The sequence below is a fragment of the Nelumbo nucifera genome, chromosome 5 (genome assembly GCF_055504915.1).
Source record: "Nelumbo nucifera cultivar China Antique chromosome 5, China Antique-T2T, whole genome shotgun sequence".
Classification (NCBI taxonomy): domain Eukaryota; kingdom Viridiplantae; phylum Streptophyta; class Magnoliopsida; order Proteales; family Nelumbonaceae; genus Nelumbo; species Nelumbo nucifera.
In genome coordinates, this window is record NC_142653.1 from 43,363,318 (window position 1) to 43,380,213 (window position 16,896).

General features: G+C 42.7%; 1 long non-coding RNA gene across 1 annotated transcript; it reads right to left on the reverse strand.

Moving 5' to 3' along the window:
* Positions 1–4,207: 4,207 nt before the first annotated feature.
* On the reverse strand, positions 4,208–9,985 carry LOC148791491 (uncharacterized). Its single transcript, XR_016076501.1, has 2 exons — positions 7,823–9,985; positions 4,208–6,234 (listed from the first exon to the last, which is right to left on the reverse strand). It is a non-coding gene; the product is annotated as an uncharacterized LOC148791491 (long non-coding RNA).
* Between the last annotated feature and the right edge of the window lie 6,911 nt (positions 9,986–16,896).

Consider the following 16,896-nt stretch of genomic DNA (forward strand, 5'->3'; position numbering starts at 1 on the left):
AATGAAATCCTATTTCCGTTGGTTCTAATTCTCATTCTCATTCCTTTCTGAACCAAACAAACTATGGTAATGGATCATTTTGATTCTAATTTTGGAGGATTTTGATTCTGATTTCAATTCCAATTGTGAACCAGACAAACCCTTACTATTTTTATGATGCCTGATTAGTTATCAATTTTTTTAGGTATTATTCTTTTCTGATATCTTAAATCTAATAAGAATTGAATAGAAAAAGGTGCTTGAAACTTATCAATGAGATAAAGACATGGAAGACCCAAAATGGCCAATAAGAACATAAATTAATTAATTATGGGGTGGGTTCTAGGTTTACCTAATTACCTTAACTTGCTCTTGTTCAAACCATACACATCTTTTGATAATGGGCTACACAAAGGGGGTAGTCCTCCTCCAAAACTCCTACACCCCCAACTTGGGTGAAGGTAGGACTTGATCGTAAGTCTTTACTACAACCAGCTAAAGACTTTACCAACACGCTAGCTGGCACCTTCATTCAAGTTAGACACATTGAAAGACCTTATTTTTTTATGCATAGTAAAAGACATGGGATATAAATTTTGTATTTGTGTATGTGTGCATGCACATGTGTGCATGTGTGCACACATATATGCAAGACAAGTAAGAGAAGAGAAAGATAAATGTGGGAAAGATGGAGGTCGGGTAAGGTTGTCAATGGACCAGATATTGGTCCAATCCAATCCAGTCCAATGAGTCCATTAGAGATGGACCAGGTCTAATCCATTTTGGAAGGTCCAATTCAATGTTTGAATCATCAAATCTGTTCAAATTGGTTTTCATTTAGATTAATTCCAATATTTGTTCAGAGAACTGGGCCAGATGAACTGTTAAAGCAATTAAATCGTGTCTTAGTCCCTTTGGCCAGTTCTAGTTTTATGAAAATCTAGATGACTGGTCATTTTAATTAATCGAAAAGTCGGTGAACCAGTTCCAATTTTATGAAATCTCTTGGGGTCATAAGATAAATAGAAACTTCAAAATGTTGATAACAAGAGTTAGAATCTATTAGATGGATGTCCAAACCATATTAGATGGCTGGCCGAAATTTCAAAAAATTTTTTTAACCTTTTTGGGAATCGATTTACCAATAAATTTGAAATCTGAAATTTCAATTTTGTTTTGCATTAAACTAGACCATATTTGAAACCGAGGAGAAAGGAGATTATACCTAATACGAAGACCACAAATTGTAGCTCCCAAGGTGATAGGTCATGACCAATATCAATCCTAAAACTGGCTTCCAACTGAAGATTGTGTAGTATACAAAGAACCGATTTAATAATACTTGATTTCAACAAATTTGCTTTCCAACTTGCTTGGATCGAGTAGGGTAATTGAACCTAATATTCTTTTATATTTTTATTGCAAAAACAAAGAAGAAAATTGATCTAAATCAATTCTTGAAAGCCTAAGTTGTTCAAGGGTTTCTTGGGAGACAAAAGAGAACAAGAGAGAGGTAGTATAGTCTTGTTTGTCCTTTCTCCTTTATCTCTTAATGAAGCACACTCCTAATCTAATTAGGAGATTATCCAGATCTAAATTGAAACTAGACTCTTTTAACAATTAAACATTATCCTCTTAATAGAATAAGTGCTCCATACCCAATACCAAACCTAGATTTGAATCAAATCACATGACAACACAACTTAAGTTGTCATGTGATAGATTAATTAATCTTATTAATATTGGTTCTTTGGCCCATTTTCTTCAAAAGGATCATGGCCCTAGGTGTTGCATGACCACTTTAGGCTTGGTATTCTATAGCGTGAGACTCCACAAAAGGTTTCACTCAAGTCCATAAGGGTTCGGCCCCACCTCTGAAAGAGGTTAGGCCGAATTCACTGTTTAGAGCAGTGAACCCTAAGCCAATCAGCATGGGCTCAACATTTACACCTAAATGATCCTCAAATTCAGCCACCCTATGAAGATCGAAGGATAATGGACTTAAGTGAGATAAAGCTAATCAGGTAATCAACCCTGTAATGGTCTCTTACATTTAACTTCTCGGTTGCAAGGTGCAATGCTACACTCTCTAATCAGATGGATCCCGGGATTAAAACCTTTTGCAAACATTTTTTATAAAATAGTAGTAGCAATAGTAATATATATGTATAATGTATAAATACATATTGCAAAAACAAATTTCAAAAACAGTTGAAATCCAATACCAACAATTTAGGTTTTCATTAGAGAGTGTAAACCCTAACATTCACTCTGTCCGACAAAAGGGCCGATCCTATAACTATGATCACCCACTTAGGTGATTTCCCAAACTTCCTCAACATGCCCAAGTATTTAACCCTTGATGGACGTCACTGATTGGTACATCAAAGATAACCCAATCCAATACCTAGTGAAGTACCATAGTTAAGTCTGGGGTTATGTATAACTTTCTAGTTTTGCCCATCTATTTCCAAGGTCCATGGCATAATTGGAAATCAGTCTAGGTTTAGTGTTTTTTCCAAACACACTATAGTTGGGGACTAAGCCTAGCAGCTGAGACAAGCTGCTCCAACTATTTGGTAACACACTAGTATCAGCCTTGTCAGAATAAACTCCCCAATTCTATCTAACGGTTGAGAACATTCTAAACTAACACGAGTCTCATAAGTGTCCAGTTTAAGGAGTAATACACAAAAAACATGTCAATATCAACATGAAACAATTAATGTACTTTATTCATTTGCAAACAAATGTTTATGTATATCAGTCTGATTGGAGCTAAAGGCATACACTGCTTAACATGATTGCAGTTGAACCTTTAACCCATGAACCTCTCCCCTTTTTGGTTTTATGTCCAATTTGGTTCTCTGAACATAGCTTCCAAAATATTCGATCCAACCCAATCCAATATAAATAATTATGTACGGATGGACTAGGTCCAATCCAATCTAATCCAATAAATACTTTGGACCATTAATTGGACTGGTTCAATTCAGTTTCATTGGCCCATCCAAATTAGTCTAAATTGATATTGATTTGGACAGGGTCCAACCCAAAACTACTCCATTGATACCCCTAGATGTGGGGATGGTTATAGAAGAGGAAGAGAAAAAAGGGGAGGAAATCACAATTTTCTTTCTTCCTTCTTTCTTTCTTTCTTATTTTTGTTTAATCATGTTAAGAATTTTACTTTTTACATGCTCAATGACAACTAGCTTCTTGCTCTCAATTTATAGTTTTATACTTTCTTGATGGGTTGTTATTAGAAATCATATTAATAAGGGGTTGTCTGATCGATTGATCTCGTCTTCCACTTTATTTTAGTGCAAGAATGAAAACTAGTGTGGGTGACTTCGTCTTTAACTTGCTTTCCTCCTTTTATAAGATTGACTTTTCAGTTTCTTTTCATTAGGCTGCATTTGGTTGCAATGCAAATGTTGATGACCAGGTACAAAATTTGTACCTGGCTTAGTTTTTCTTTTGTTTGTTTGTCATTGTGATTTGCTTTCTGACCTGATACAAAATTTGTACTTTTTATCTCTTTACACTCACCAGTAGTGCAAAGTTTGCTTTCAAAAAAAAAATGATGCAAAATTTGCACCGCTTTCCTTTTATCTCAATTCTTTCTCATATAAAGTGGGGACCAAATACCTTACTCCTAGTCCTAGAGAGATAACCCTCCTACATCCATTCTAGGGGTGAGCAATGAGTGATAAAATGCCTAAAGTTATGTTTGGCTTGACAGAAAATAAGAGTGAAATATGAAATTTGTTAACTTTCCCTCAACTTTTGTTTCTCTCGTATTTTCTATAAACCAGACAGCCTAAGGGCACTCAATGCGAGGATGGTCATTGGATCACCACGCTGCCAAATAATGTCAATTAAAAGTGATAAGGCCATGTTTTTAGATGTAAATGAAGCATTTGGGAATTTCAAAATTTTGAGCATGGATGGACTTTTAGGTAATTTACTTTTGACATGGTATTGGCAAAATAATTTCAACGAGGAAAGTGATCACATGAACCTGTGAAGCACCATATCACAACACAAATAAGAAGGGGTTGTGTTTGGTTGTCAAATACCAGCCAGAAAGTTTTGTGGGATTTTTTCTTAATTTGCAGGGCAGAGATGAACTTTTAGGTATACAAAATTTAATATAGAAAATAAAATTTATTGGCTGAATTCCCTATGGAGTTGGAGATGAAATGGCATGTTTCTTCATGATAGATTTAACTAAGTTGAACTTGAATTTGGCAAATTTGCATATTCAGAATATATGAGAGCATCTCACATGAGAGCCTTAAATAATTTGTTAAATTATAAAATACAAACTACTCTGAAGTCTACAGTTTTACTCTGAATTAAAAAACAAAAAAAAAAAAACTAATTTTCTCAAGTGATAAAAACAAATCAGAAAGTGTCCACTTCAATCCAGCAACATTGGAGCAATCAAGTTTTCCTAGCCAGACGAGCAGAATGAGAAACCAGAGGAGAGAATGTCAGTAATGTTAGGGCTGTTCACGGGTCGGAGTTGGGTCGGTTTATTGGGGTTTTTCCAATCGACCCGACCTGGTCGGGTTACCTAAGATAGAAACCGAAACCGACCCAATGTTAAACAAAACCGACCTGGGCGGTTTGAGTCGGGTTGAGTCGGTTTTGATCGGTTTCGGTTTTGCTCCTGTACAAAAAGGACATAGAAGCCTAGAAGGAAATATTTATTCTGAAAACTGAAGTTTTTAAGATATTTTCTGAAAATATATTTAAAACTGAAATATGTATTTTAGAAATATATATATATATATATATATATATAAACAAAAATATACATACAAATATATTGGAATATATATTTTCTGGAAATATATATCTCACATATTTCAGAATATATATAGATTTTTTCAGATATTTCGGTTTTTATGCAAAACCGAAATATCTTTATTTAACAGTTTTAAATATAAAATATATTTAAATTAAAACCGAAATATATATTTAAATAGATTAGGTTTTTCATACAAAACTGAAAACTGAAATTTTTAAGATATTTTCTGGAAATATATTTAAAACTGAAATATGTATTTTATAAATATATATATATATAAACAAAAATATACATACAAATATATTGGAATATATATTTTCTGGAAATATATATCTCACATATTTCAGAATATATATTTTTTAGATATAGATTTTTTTCTCACAGTTTTAAATATAAAATATATTTAAATTAAAACCGAAGTATATATTTAAATAGATTAGGTTACAAAACTGACATTTTTTGTGCAAATATATCATCATTAACCGGATTTTTTTTCAAAGCTTAAACTTAAACAAAACACAAATAAAATATATCAACTTGTAACATGCATTAAATTAAAAAAATTAAATAAAAAAAATACTAACCTTTGAATGACTGAAGTTGAGACTTTGAGAATGAGACTTGAGCTTGAGTTGAGAGAATGAGAACTTTGAGAAGATGGGAGTTGGGAGAGCCAAGTTCAAATGATGTCTTGAAGTTGAGACTTGAGAACTTGAAACTTCAAATTTTTTATTCTTGAGTTGAGAGTCAAATTGTATTAGAGAATAGAGATTGTGCTTGAGTTGAGGGGCTAAGGGGGGCAGACCAAGTTAGAATTAGAATAGAAGACAAAAGTTATCAAGAAAATAGAAAGTCAAACTGTTTTATAGAAAGAATGCTGAAATTTGTATATTTCAAGAAGCTTTCTAAGTTCTAATCTAAGTAAAAAAGGACACCTAATTCTAATTGTAATTGCCTAATTGGTTGCCTATTTGGTGTAAAAGACTATAGAAAATAGGATAGAGACAACTTAGTTAAGTAGGAACTAGAAGACTAGGTTAGGTTGTAATTAGGAATTAGGATAGAGGCAACTTAGTTAAGTAGGAACTAAGTCGGTTCGGTTCGGGTCGATTTCGGTTTTCTTGTGTGAAAACCGAAACCGACCCAAACTATCGGTTTATGAATTTGTACAACCCAAAACCGACCGGTGCTTATGAAAACCCGGCCAACTCAAGTTGGGTCAGTCCGGGTTGGTCGGGTTGGGCCTTCTTATGAACAACCCTAAATAATATCACAAAAATCAATTCACAATTCCTGGTAATAACTAGGCAAAATTCATCTCCATCAGTAGAGAGGATTTTCTCTTGGAACTGCTTCGGGGTGTCTTCAAATGCTTTCAGTGAAACTGGATGAGCTCCTACCAACATACTTCTTTGATAGAAAGGTATCCCAGTGACCTGCACATATTATTTCATTAGAGTTATAAATATCAAAATTAAATGAAATGTAAGCCTCAAAGTTAGGTAAGGATTTACTTAAAGATTGGAAAAACTTGCATACTTGAACAACGTGGATTCTAAAATGAGAGAGAGATAGAGATGGAAAGATTGAAAATGAGACTTTATTAATGCTGTAAGTGCATTTTTCAGACTAACGCCATGTTTGGGAGTATTTAAAAAGAAGTGCTTATTCGAATTAAGTACTTATTTGGGTTGGGACCACACTATTAAGCACTTAGTATTTGGAAAATAAGTCTGAAATAAATGCTTATTTTAAAAAAAGTGCATATTTTTAAGTCCAAATTTCCAATTTTTTTAAGTGCTCATACAATAAGCACTTATTCAAAATTTTTCTCCCAGAACTGTCCCTTGTAAATTTGTAGGATACCGATTATACCCTTTCAATAGTGTTACTTTTAGCAACAATATTGTTAATTTTATGAAAGCAAAGTACTTTTACGAAAGCTTTTTTATAAAAGTACTTTTACAAAAATACTTTTATGAAATCACTTTTATAAAAGTACTTTTATAAAAAGCACTTTTGTAAAAGTAATTTTTACAAAAGCACTTTTATCAAAATACATTTATGAAAGCATTTTAAGAAAGTATTTTTACAAAAACACTTTTGTGAAAGCACTTCTGTCAAAGTACTTTTATTCATTCAGTTTGGATTGGATATTTTAAAAATTGTAAAGAAAATGAAGGACAAAAGAGTCACAAGCACTTATTTAAGTGATTACTGGAGGAAAAGACCAGCAAATGCTCAATATAAAATAAATGTTTTTTTCTTTTTAAATAAGCACTTGAAAAAGATGAGTGCCAAATGCAAATAAGTACTTGTTTTTAAGCACTTACTTTTAACATAAACACTCCCAAACATGGCCTAATTCATATTACCCAAGTCTGAACTCAATTTTTTCGTTCAACAACTGAGGTGAACCCAATTGTCCTAACTCTCTCTAAATCACTATTCTTTACTGTTTAATGCTGTTGCTTCCTCATTGGAATAAATAGTTTGGTCACTATGAATGGAAATCAGTGAGCAAAGAGCTGGTGTGGTCCTGCTGCTACATATGGAGGCGAAGACAGAGCAAAACTTCTAAGTGGATTCTGCAATTGACCAATAAATTAAGGTTTAATTTGATGATTAGGTTTTCTGCCATGCTTTCAGTAGCACTAAACATGATGTTCAGATCTTGATCAACCCAATAACCCAATCCAATGTAGTACAAATACCAACTTATGGAAACCCATCTGTAATTCTTCCTACATTAGGATGATCAGGACTTAGACCATTCAATTGGCCCACTTCAAAGATTAACTGGGCCAAGTTATTAACCAGATGAGTGTCTGTATTTAAAGCAATCATGAATAGTGGTCATAAATACTATAACCCTTTAGAAACTCAGAATTATGCATGGATTCAAAGAGAGTAAAGACATGAAAACCCAAAATGGCATCTACTAGCAGTCTTATGTCCCAGACCCGAGCCAGTTCCCATGTAAAAGAATAAAATAAATAAATCTAAAGGAAGTCAAGTGTGAACCTGAGATGGATGCTAAACGAGCAGACTTGCCATGGAGATGTCGGACTTGATTGAATATTGATAGAAGTAGGATCCCTAATATCCGTGGTGTCTTTGCTCTGCCCTTGGACTATATAAAATATCTTTCTTCATGATCTTCTCTATCTTAGACCAATCCTCTCCCGTCTTCTGGCATCGCCTCCACAAGTGTGGACACTTGGAAATGTGTAGCCTGAGCAGGTGATTGATATTCGCAGGTAGAGACCGCAGATTGGGGCAATCAGAAATGTGGAGCTCTCTCTCGAAGATCTGAGAGTTTCTCCAGACATATGGGTAGTGTCGTCAGAACAGGACATTCTGAATTGAAAGACGTTGTAGTGCAGTGGCCTGTAGAAGTTCCTCTGGAAAAGAAACCAACGATGGAGCCTTCTCAATGCTCAACGTTTTAAGGTTGGCTAGCCCTTGCATATCCTCCAGTAGATGAAGCTCCGGACAATCGCTGATCTTCAATTCCTCAAGGGCACTTAAGCACTGCATACCAGTCGACAGAGAATCCAGCTTTGGGCATCTGAAAATATGAAACACTTCAAGGGCCTTAAGTTGTTGCAGCATCCCTGGGGACAGAGTCTGCAGTTTATCACAATCTTCAATGAGAAGAGACTGAAGACAGGTTAAGCATCCAATCCCTTCTTCCGGAAGAGACTCTAAGTCCTTGAATCTTATAACGTTCAAGGATTTCAGAGTAGTGCGAAGGGCTGAAGAGGAGGGAATTGTGGGGTTGTGAAATGGCTGGCTTCATCGTCATAACAATTTGCAATATGTCCGAAGTACATCCATTCAGCTTCAGTTCTTCTATAGATGGACACAGAGGCATGGTTGTCAACTTTGGACAATCTTTGATAGTCAACTGGGTAAGGCAAGGAAATGATAAAGATGGCTGCTGCTCCCTTGACCATCCCTCCAAGTTAGGCAAAGTTTTTTCAATGCTGGGAACAAGCTGCTCCATGGCCTTGGAACAACATTCTCATCACCATCGATACAGAACATCCTAACAGCATTCAATCCTGCTAGCCTGAGAAATTGAAGAGAAGGTAGTAGACCAAACGGCGGAAGATGCTCACACCTTGTGCAATGAACCAATGCAACTCCTTTAGATTTGGATGTGGTTGGAGGCTTTCCAGCACTTGCTTAATTGGAGATGTTTGGAGGATCTTGTTGTTCTGCCCATACTAATTCCAAGGATTGAAGCTTTTCTTTCCCCTCAAAGTTTACACCCTCGACATCTTTAGCATCTGCTATGTTTTCTAGATTGAGAATACTGATATTACCTCTAAGCTTTAGCCCATGCAGCTCCTTCAGTTTACATCCAACACTCTTCCCCATAACAAATGCTGATAAGGTCCGTAGACAAGTTAACTTGCCAAGCCCTGATGGCATGTGGGTCAAATCGACCCTGCTATTTGTTTGATCGAAGAAGAACCAGTGCGACGGCGGCATCCCCCACCTCCGGCCAGATCCTTTTTCCACTCCCTCTCCGGCCCCTCTCTCTCTCCCTCTCTCTTTTCTTCTCTTTCTTCTATTCCTTCTCCTACCTCCGACATGCCCTGTTCACTACCTTAACCCTTTATCTTCGTTCTGCCTCGTCTCTCTGCAATATCACTCATCAGTCTTCAGTCATCAAGAATAGTTATTTCATTTCTTACAGCTAAATCCGGCCCCCAGCGGGCCTCTTCTTTACATTTCGTCTTAAACCAGCATTCACCGGCCAGCTCGTCACGCAGCTCCGAACCCGAACGTCACACCTCTGCAGTGAACTTTTTCCGACAAAAATGACGCTTTTGTCGCTTCTCCTTGCCTACTAATGCAATGTCGCTTCTCAGCTTCAAGAGCTCTGTTTCTTTCGATCCATTGAACCTCCTTTCCGACTGGAATCCTGCGATAAACCATTGCGATTGGTACGGAGTTCAGTGCAGTCCAGTTTCTAGCAGAGTCATTGCTCTAAATCTTACAGGAACTTTGACTACCCCTTCGAGGGAGTTGTACAATTCAACCACAAGAGACAATAGGCTCGCGGGAACCCTGGCTCCGTCAATCGGGAACCTAACGCAACTTCGGGTGTTAACCATTCCTTTTTCGGTCGAGATCCAGTTTGAAAATTTACACCATAGAACACCAAACGTCATCAATGTAAATTTTCAAAATCAACCGGTCTTAAATTCCATCCATTTTCACATTTTTCCTGATGTAAAATTTGAATTTACACTTCAAACAAATGCAGCCTTAGAAAAAATTGGATGGGCATAAATTTTTATTGGTTCTCGATGATGTATGGAATGAGGATTCCGCCAAATGGGAAAGGTTGTAAGTTTTGCTAAACGGTGGTGCCAGTGGAAGTAAAATTCTAGTAACGACTGGAAGCTTCAAGGTTGCTGAAATCATGGGCACCGTTCCACCATACAAACTAGTGGAACTGTCTAGCAAGTATTGTTGGACCGTGTCCAAGCAAATGGTGTTTTCAGAAGGAGAAGAAGAAAATTATCCAGAAAACCTTGTGAAGATTGGGAGGAATGTTGTAGAAAAGCACCGTGGAGGATTGCCACCGGCAACAAAGATAAAAATTGGAGATCACACCTCCGCCCCACAGCACATCCCCGTCGTGCATTGGGAACATCTCCTGATGCAAACATCATCAATATTGGTACTATCATCGGAAGATGTTCCCAATACACGGCCGACATGTTTTGTGGGGTGGAGATGTGATCTCATCAATGTCCCACAACACATCCCTGCCGTGCATGGGGAACATCTCCCGATGCAGACATCATCAAGATTTGTACTATCATCGGGAGATGTTTCCAATACACAGTAGGGATGTTCTGTGGAGCGGAGATGTGAACTCACGATGAGATCACATCTCCGCTCCACAACACATCACCGTCGTGCATTGGAAACATCTCCCGATGCAGATATCATCAAGATTGGTATTGATGAAGGAAGATTTGGCCCGACCTCGTAACCACTCAACACGTGGCAAAGGCAACAGCTCGGCACAACAGCACGCCAAGGCGCGAGTTCTGAAAGGAGGAACCAGCGGTCCGAACTCCCTGCAAGGAGCCCGAACTCCCCGTAAGGGGCCCAAGCTCTCCCTTAGGCCCCGAGTCTTACAAACACAAAGGGCAACAACCCGAACTGGCCTGCCCCATGGCAGTTCGGGTCGCACCTCTATCCGAACTCAAGACTTAACCTCGCACACCACTCCAGCACTTCGCCTCTAGGACACCGAACTAAACAAACCGCACCGTACCTGACACCGAAGGAGTCCGTATCCAGGGGCGGCGCACCTGACTGACTTGGGATTTGACGCTTGACAGCCGCACTCCAACGGCCACCTGCCACCGCCATCTCCAGTTACAGAGACGGCTCCTACAAAGAGCAGTGGCGGTTCTGTCCTAGCAGAGGTGATGACACCCGAACTGGCAGAAGCACAGAAGTACTCATACTCGACCTGACAGAAGCCTAGGAGTGAGTGCGCGAAGTGGTTATAAAAGGCTCTCTACTCCCCGAGGACAAGGTATGTGAACTTTGCGCCATCTGGTTTTATCTTGTCTTTGAGAGAATACTAACTTGAGCTTCGGAGCAATCTCACCGGGTTCCTCCCCGAAGATTCCCCACTTTCTTCTCCGTTTCAGGCCCCCTGTTGCTCCAGTCAGAGGCAAGGTCGTTGACAGCTAGGACCGGCCGGATTGCGCACCATCAATTGGCGCCGTTGTGGGAAACGCTTCTAAAAGCCTCCCTCTAAAACTCTCATAACCTCTTTTTTCCAAAAACCCTAACACTCATGGCTTCTTCCAGCAATGCCGGACGTGGCACGGAGATGAACACCACTGGGGAACAACTTCAAGTCCCCGTGGTGTGCATCGGACAGTTTATCATCGCCCTTTCGGTGGATGGGATCCCCAGCCTGAATGCGCCACAACCAGTGGCGCCCGTAAACCTTCCCGCCACGAACGTCCCCTTTCCTCTCCCTGTCGAAACAACCTTTACTGAACCAACTGTTGTCCCCCTGGCGACTAGCTAGAACCAGTTGGACTACCTAATGCAATGCATGCGGGCAATGCAAGCCCAAATGCAACAATTCCAGCAACATCAGCTCCAACAGCACCAAGTACTGCACTACATCTCTCAGTATCACTATCAGCAGCAGCTCCCCCAACTGCCTCTGAACCAACCACTGCTTCCACCTCGACACCCTGCTCCAAAGCCGGTTAAGCCCTCCCCTCAGGGTGGACGCCGTCACCGAGGAGAGGCCTCCCAACCTTAGAACCCTCACAAGAGCCAGGCCTCATCCCCGGGCCGAGGGGAAAGAAAAATCACCCCCGCCTCGCAGCTCGCCGGTGGGTCAAGCACCTCGCCCGCCAAGTCAGTATCTCGACACTCCAAGTTTGAGCTCCCACTGACAGAGAATCGATTCAACGTCCTAGCAGCAGACTACCAACAGCCCGAGCCCATCGAGATCGGCAACACAGAGGCCAGCAGCGCCAGCACCAGGCCCACTCAGCAACGAAGGCGCCGGCGAAGTTGTCGAACAGCCACCCGTGTCCTGCCTGAGCTCAAAGGTAAAGAAGAGACAAGCTCGGACGTGGTAAAAACTGCCCCGATTCTCTTAGTTCCTTCCCCCCCGCATCGGAACTCCTGGCAGTCCCCATGCCCAGAGACTTCAAGTTCCCACCTTTGGACAAGTATGACGGGTCCTTCAACCCTAACAACCACGTCGATGCTTTCCAGCCCCAAATGCACCTAGCTAGGGCCAGTGAATCGTGCATGTGCGTGGCCTTCACCACCACCTTCAGGGGGGTGGCCCGCACTTGGTACAGGAACCTGGCCACCGGGTCGATAAGAAGCTGGACCCAGTTCGTGCAGGTCTTCACCGCGCACTTTGTCACCAGCAAGCGATGCCCCAGAACCGAGGAGAGCATCTTTGGAGTAGTCCAGAGGGAAGGAGAGTCCATTCGGGGCTACATCAAGCGATTCAATGACGCGTGCTTGCAGATACCGCGATTGGACCCCACGGTGCAGCTCGCGGCGGCCAAGAGAGGAGTAACCCACAAGGAGTTCAAATGGCACATGGTAACTAACCAGCCCGCAACCGTAGCCGAATTCCTCAAGCTCACGAATAAGTTCATGAGAATAGAGGAAGAGATCAACCAAAGGACCAAAAGCGGGATCGAGAAAAGAAAGAGGGAAGGCGAACCCTCCAACCCAGTCGATAAAAGAAAAACCTGGCCCAGGAGCCGAAGCCGAGCCAGCCGTTCCGAGCTCCCTTAGCAGTTCGGACGGACTACACACCGTTAAACACGAGGCGGACCAAGATCTTGATGACGATCAAAGACGCCCCATACGTAAAATGGCCACCTCGCCTAAAGGGGAACCCAAACGAGAGAAATAAAAACTTGTATTGTAGTTTCCATAGAGATCACGGTCATAGTACCGAACAGTGTAATAATCTCTGGGACGAGATAGAGGGACTCATCCGTCGCGGATACTTGAGAAATTTTGTACAGCATAATAATAATAATAACAATAAGGCAGGTCGGCAAGGGGAGCATGGAAGGGACGCCCCCGAATCCAGCAGCAAGCCAGTCGAACCGTTGCAATGACAGCCTCCGGAAGAGAGGCCAGTTCGGGGAACCATCCATGTGATAGTGAGAGGTTCGGTGGTAGAAGGTTGTACTTCAGCAGCGGCCCGGACGTCAGTTCGCGAAGCAGCCCGAGAAGAACAGAACCCTCCAAAGAGGCCGAAGACGGAAGAACCGATCTTCTTCACGGAAGACGATGCGCAAGGGGTCCACTACCCCCACGATGACGCACTTGTCATAAAACTAAGGATCAACGACTTCGAGGTCAGGCGCGTACTTGTGGATTCGGGCAGCTCGGCAGACATCCTCTTCAAGTCGGCATTTGACCAGCTACAGTTGCAGAGAAGCGAGCTGAAGCCCGCGAACACTCCTCTGGTGGGCTTCAGCGAAGAGGAAGTCAGGCCCCTCGGGAAAATAACAGTACCTGTGGAAGTTGGCACATGGCCTTGTGCGGTCAGACTCAACCACGATTTCCTGGTGGTCGCGACCCCCTCCCCATACAATGCCATAATAGGGCGGCCAATTACGCATATCCTGCGGGCAGTGGTCTCCACCTACTATTTGGCAATGAAGTTCCCTACAAACTTCGGTGTGGGGGTAGCGCAGGGCGACCAGCTTGAGTCCCGCAATGTTATGTTGCCGCCCTGAAGGGAAAAACCAAGGCGGCCGACGACCTTGAATTGGAGCGGCCTATGGAGCAAGGCGAGGAACGAGCTTCGCCCACAAAGGAAACGGTCGCAATCCCGACTTCGGCTACGGACCTGGCTCGCACGCTACAGATCAGTGCTTCCGTCAAGGAACCTCTACGAACCGAACTGGTGAGTTTTTTACTTCAAACTTTATATATTTTTGCATGGTCCGCGGCCGATATGCCCGGTATTGACCCCAGCCTTATAACTCACAAACTTAATACTGACCCTATAGTCAGACCCATTAGACAGAAGAAACGCAACTTAGCCCTAGAGCGCTAGAGGGCGGTCGACGAGGAGGTCGAAAAGCTCCTCGCAGCAGACTTCATAAGGGAAGTTCATTACCCGAGCTGGGTAGCCAACCCAGTGCTGGTGAAAAAGGTAAACGGCAAGTGGCGCATGTGCGTCGACTACACCGACCTGAACCGAGCTTGCCCGAAAGATTGCTTCCCCCTCCCCAGAATTGACCGCCTAGTGGACGCGACCTTGGGACATGAGTTGCTAAGCTTCTTGGACGCCTACTCGGGCTACAACCAAATCAGGATGGACCAGTCCGGTGAGGAAAAAACCAGCTTCATAACCGAATTCGGCCTTCCAAAGAATGCTGGGGCGACCTTCCAAAGACTTGTGAATAAGCTGTTTCGGCCCTTAATTGACACGGAAATAGAATGTTATGTAGATGACATGGTCGTCAAGACGCAGTGCAGTTTTCATAGGAATTGATACAAGACTTAGATTCTGTCTTTCAAATTCTGCGACAATTTAGCGTGAAACTGAACCCAAACAAGTGTGTCTTCGGTGTCACCTCGGCTAAGTTCCTAGGGTACATAGTCAACCGGCGCGGTATTGAGGCCAACCCAGACAAGGTAAAGGCCATCCTAGATATGAGACCACCTCGAAAAGTAAAAGAGGTTCAGAGGCTAAACGGCCGCATAGCCGCTCTGAGCCGCTTCATGTCCAAATCAGCAGACTACTGCCTGCCTTTCTTTAAAGCAATCAAAGGCAAAGGGTTCGAATGGACCCGAGACTGCCAGCTCGCGTTCGATGAGCTAAAAAACTACCTCGCTAGTGTGTCGATCTTAAACCTGCCCGAGGAGGGCGAGGTCTTGGAACTGTACCTCTCGGCAAGTGACGAGGTGGTCAGTTCGGTACTAATAAAAGAAGTAGATCGGGTCCAAGGACCCATCTATTATGTTAGTAAAATTTTGCAGGGAGCAGAGACGAGGTACCTGCAGATAGAAAATCTAGCATACGCACTGGTAATTGCAGCTCGGAAACTCCGCCCATATTTCCAGGATCACACTGTCATCGTCTTGACTGACAAACCTCTGAGGCAAGTCTTACTCAAGACCGAGGTTTCCGGTCGGCTGACGAAGTGGGCCATCGAGCTCAGCGAGTACGACCTTCAGTATAAGCCACAAACTACTATTAAGGCCCAACCCTTAGCAGATTTTATCGCCGAGTGCACGTTCAGCCTCGAAGTCCCTAGGCCGGTTGAGCCCGAGATCCCCAGTTCGGGTAAGCACGGAGCTCCCAAGCCAATAGAGTCTGAACCCCGTGAAGTAGCAGCTAGTGTGGCATCTCTCCTGGTTAGAACTAACGCGAACTGGGATGAGGAGCCATGGATCCTTCACGTAGATGGCTCCTCGAACCAGAAGGGCAGCGGGGCTGGAATAGTGCTATGCGGCCCAGGTGGCACGAAATTAGAATACGCACTACGCTTTGAGTTCGCGGCATCCAACAACGAGGCGGAGTATGAGGTACTGATAGCCAGACTGAACCTAGCGCAAAAAGTAAGAGCAAAACACATAGTTATCTACAACGATTCCCAGCTTGTAGTCAACCAGGTTACGGGCGAATACGAAGCACGCGAGCTGACTATGATCGCTTACTTGGCAAAAGTAAAGGAGGCTCTGCTCAACTTTCAGTCACACTTCATCAGGCAAATACCAAGGTCAGAGAACACTGAGGCCGACGCCCTGTCCCGGTTAGCCAACACGAGTCACAACACCATGAGAACCGTGTACATAGAGGACTTACCTCGGCCTAGCATTCTCAGTGGGGTAGAGGAGATTGCTCCCGTCCTTGAAGCAGAGCCGAGCTAGATCGACCCACTCGCGAGCTTCTTGCTAGATGGAACCCTCCCTGCGGACCGCAATGCAGCCAAGAGGGTGCAGTACCAGGCAGCCAAATACGTCATAATAGACGAACGGCTGTACCGATGGTCCTACACGCTGCCCTACCTGTGTTGCTTGCGACCTACCGAAGCCGAGCTCATACTCCGCGACACTCATGAAGGTCTGTGCGGCTGACACTTAGGAGGCAGGGCCCTCGCTCAAAAGGCACTTCGACAAGGGTACTACTGGCCAACGATGAAGGCAGAGGCTATCAAGCTCGTCAGAAAATGCGACAAGTGTCAGAAGCATGCCAATATCCACCATTAGTTTGCCGCCGACCTCAGAGTAAAGAAGCGTAGCTTCCGCGTCGGCGACCTTGTTCTCCGTAAGATCATGGCACCCGAACCCGGCGTGGGCAAACTTGGACTAAATTGGGAAGCGCCTTACAGAGTAAAGAGAGCGATCGGGGGGGCATACGAGCTCGAAACCTTAGAGGACAAACAAGTACCCCGAGCGTGGAACGTCGTCAACTTAAGGCGATACTACCTATAGACCACCAAGCGAAGTGGACAAAGTTGCTACCAGAGCCTAAGGGCTAGGATGCCGAGCTAACGAAGAAACCTCGGCATAGACAAGCAAAGGAAAAAAGTGCC